Source organism: Corvus hawaiiensis, chromosome 8 (assembly GCF_020740725.1).
Source record: "Corvus hawaiiensis isolate bCorHaw1 chromosome 8, bCorHaw1.pri.cur, whole genome shotgun sequence".
In the NCBI taxonomy this organism is placed as follows: domain Eukaryota; kingdom Metazoa; phylum Chordata; class Aves; order Passeriformes; family Corvidae; genus Corvus; species Corvus hawaiiensis.
Window position 1 is genome coordinate 4,466,985 of NC_063220.1, and position 4,237 is coordinate 4,471,221.

Sequence of the window (4,237 nt, forward strand, 5' to 3'; positions counted from 1 at the left end):
GTGCATTTGCAGTGCTCCCATGCGTATTTACCTATTTACTCCATGATTATTTATTGAAAGCTATCTCATGCTCAGTTACTTTTCCACTTTCTTTTGCTTTAAACATTAAACAGATGCCGTATATTTTCAAATAATTTAAACACAAATCTTGATGAGTGAATTTGCTCCTTCTGCTGTGTCAGTGGCTTCTTTTTCTTCCCTGTTCCTTTTTTCCTGTACTGTACACTTCTATCCATGCTGCAGGATCACTCATCAATTAGAAAGCCTTGGCATCTCAAAGGAGGCCTTGCAATTTCAAATATTTCTATTAGAAAACAAATAAAAATTCTTTATCTCTCTCTTCCTCTCCTTTCCCTCCTTGTTCCTCTCCCCTGCTTCTAGAGAGAGGTCACTTTGCAGTTTCAGATCATGCTCTAAAAGGTTTCATTTCTTGTGCCCCTGGTTGAAAAGCCAGGGAATGCTCTTTGGCTTTTCCAGACTGGTAACGAGGTTGAAGATGGATGCACTGCATAGGTCCCTTCCTGTAGCAAGAGTTTTGTCCAAGTGAAAATAAAGGCTGGAGCATGTGGAGCATTTGTAGGGTTAATAATAAAATTCTTGTCAAGAAAACATCTGTGAATGTGTCTTTCACCCAAGAGTGGCAGTCAGACATCCTCAGACAGATCCAGGGGAAGAAAGGCAGCAAGGAGGGGCAAGAGCTGGCTGCAGAAGATCGGAATTACCCAGACAATAGGGTGGAAGTGCTACTGGGACATGTGGTCCCATTTTCAGAGGCAGACCCAGCTCACTCCACCAGCAGCCTCATGACTTGAATCGTGGTCACAGCCACAGCTTCTGCCTTGAATCCCATCTGGGTACAAGAGCAGGTGACAAAGCAGAAAGGCAAAAATTGAAGAAAAGGCATTTTCCAGGGCATTGCACAGAAAATGTTGCTGACATACAAAACTTTGATTATTACGCTAACTTTCAAAAAGAAACAAACCCACCAAAGGCCTGCTACTGTGCCCTTCCCACTGCTCAGTCCTACTCATCTGTTCTGTTCCAGGGTCACCAAGGCAGTGGCAGCACCAGGAAATCTTCTGAAAGTCCTCCAGTGCAGTCACAGTTTTGGAGGAGCCTTCCTAAAATGTCCCAGGAGTCTTACAGGGAAGCAAAGATGTGCTGCAAGAGAAAGGCTGCAAGAGAGAGCCTGAAAAGCATCCCTTTTATTTTTACCCATTATAATTCCCACAGCCTCGACTCCAGCTTGGCTGAACAGAATCCCATCACCAAACAACGCATCTTTCTTCTTAAAAAATGCTTTAAAACTCCAGGGATGGTGAAATTGCTCACCCTCTCCAGCTGGCAGCAGATTTGGAGACTTGCTGGCTGTGGAGACGCTGCAGCTCCTGGGTTTGGTGGCTGGGCCCCCAGGCTGCCTTGTGCTCCCAGGAAGCAGCAGGAGCCTTGCTGGTGGCCTGGTGAGCACACAGAGCCACTACACCAGGATCCCCTGGGTCAAGTTATGGCCAGCTCAGTCCTGGGCTGGATGGGGATGGCTGATGGAAGGATTTCTGCCTCCTCTCCAATCTGCCATTCAGATCTACTCGACAACTGGCTGCAAGCCATTATTCCCCCAACTGTTGCTGGTTTTTAAGCCCTACAGCTGCTCTGTGCAATCCTAACCACCTCTCTGATTGTTCATTAGGGACCTGCAATACTCTTGGTTTATTCCATTTACACCTGGATTTAACTAACAGCAGTTTTGTGCCCCCTCACCTCTTCATTACGAGGCTGACTCGCTTCCTGAGGACCAAACCATGCAGAGTCTCGCGGCCCCTGCGAGGCACTGGGCACCTTCTCTTCCCATCCATTTCACTTAGGCACCTGCTCTCCATGGAAATTGATGGCCAGCTCGGGCTGGATGAGTCCTGAGCTCAGATTCTGCACTCAAAATCTTCATTTGCAGCAAACAATGCTGCGCGTGGCTGTGCAGGATGCAAGGCAATGCCTGCGTGGCCATCGAGGACTGAAGGGCTAATCAAGGATCAATAATCACAATGATTGAGGCAACGACTTTGGAATATTCAATCAGGGACAACAATTAAGGTTCCTTTAGATGCTGCAAATGCAAAGTCTTGAATCCAAGTCAAGTGTTTCCCCTTAATGATTACACAAGTTTCCCCAAATGATGCCTCCTCCTGTTCCAGCTCAGCTGCCTGCAGAGCCAGCACAGGAAAAAGGATCACATGAAAATTGCAATGAACTTTTCTCCTCTGCCAATTCCTCATCACTTTTAAGTAATGCTCAGCTAAGGATAAAATTTATAATTTAACTGACCTCATAGCCAGGCATAAAGTTCTTCCCAAGAAAATTTTGGATGAGTAGACTTCCATTTTACAAAGCATAAAGATTTGCCAGAATTCCTCAGCTGAAGTGCTAGTGGGCTTTTTGGCTTTATTTCTCTGAATGATATTCAGAGTTTGGAAGTGAAGAAGAATATTTGCTTTCTGGTAGCCTGAATTCCACCGAGATACAAATCTCTGTCTCTTTGAGAATGATAAAAGAAGTCAGGCAGGGTATTGTATACCATCCTGCATTAAGAAAAACTTGGAGGTTTAAGGCCATCTGTATTTAGATCCAAGGACAGATGAGACATTTAAATTTTAGTAGCACTCAGTTATATACCTGACATAGAGAAATGGCTGCAATCCTTTTTATCAGGCTGGAGAATAGGCATTAAATGACAAAATATTAGTCAGGCCATAGATCCCCGAAATGTATAAGTTCTGCAGCAGCTTCATTAAATCTGTTTTTTATCAGAGAGGAGAGAAGGGTCTGGTATAACATTACCAGCGTTTGAGGCATTGGGCTTTTAGAGAATCACCGCCAGATACTTCATCCATCTGTCTATTTTCATATTTATTGTTTTACCAATCACTTTATTCATCCATCTGTTCATCTGTGTAAACCCATTTTTTTAAATTTTAATTTTTATTTATGGACTGACCTTAATAAACTCTCCTCAAGTACCGCGTGTTTATCACTGTCATGGATGAAAACATTATTAATGACAGGGGGGCCGTGCGGGGAGGACGAGAGCCCTTTAAATTCCTTTTCAGCTGACTGGGCTGCAGCCTCTCAGCTGGGCAGGGCTAGCTGGATCGATAAGGTCGGAGTTCAGGCACTGGTCCCATCTCCTCCATCATCCCCATCACTGCCAGCTGACGATGCCTGCAGGTGGAGCGGGGGCACCTCCCCGCGCTTGGGAATCGCAGCCAAGGCTTTCCCGCCCCATAGGAAAAGCTGGGGGCAGCTGGGATGGTTATTTTGGAATGTGTGCAAGGGAACACGCGGATGGCAACACAAGGGAGCAGCCCAGGGTGTTTGGAGGCCGAGGGGTTCAGCTCTTCCAGGGAAATTCTGGCTGAGCATAAATTAGGGATGCACTGGTTGTTAAATGCTCTCCACACCCCGGGATGAAAGGGGAGGTGGGATGGTTTGCAGCACAGTCACCAGAGCTGTACTTTCAATCCAACCACTCAAACTGCTTTAATTTCCTCAAAGCCAGGGCTGATCATCCCAACCGAGGCACCTGCAGCAGCCAGGGCTCCAGCACCATACCTGGTTTGGGCAGCAAGCCATGTGCTTCTCTTCACAGGTGCACAGCTCACAGCACCGCTCAGAAAATGCTGTTTGTTACCACTAAGCATGCCCAGCCCTAATTTCCCCCAGCAATGCGGGAGATAATTACAGGGAAGGTGGTGAGAGCGCCTCGAGTGCCTCGAAATTACGCACCTATGGATTAAGAGCGTTTCAAATTTATGACAGGCAATAGTCACGAGGTGGCAATAAATGCTTTACGGGTTCACTTAGTTGACATAAAGCCTAACCTTGCCACAAAAATACATTTTTATTCTGCTGGCTTAAAGCAGGTTTGACAAATACTCTCCAGGATAACTCAACCCTCGCGTTTTATCTTTGCTTGGCCCAGGTGCCGCCTGCGACAGAGTTTTGTCATGAAAGATGGAGCTCTGAGGCTGGGGACATTCCCCTCATGGCTTCATCTCACCTCCCAGCTCGTTAGAAACCTTGGGCTCCTGCCTGGCATTTTATTTTGACATCAGAGGTGTAAATCAAGTCATAAACATATTTAAACTAATGTTGTTGAAAATCCGTAATTCTGACAGAGAAATGAGCGGCAAAAAGTGCATATAATATTTGGTGACATGTAATTTTAACTTCATCCCGTCCCTTT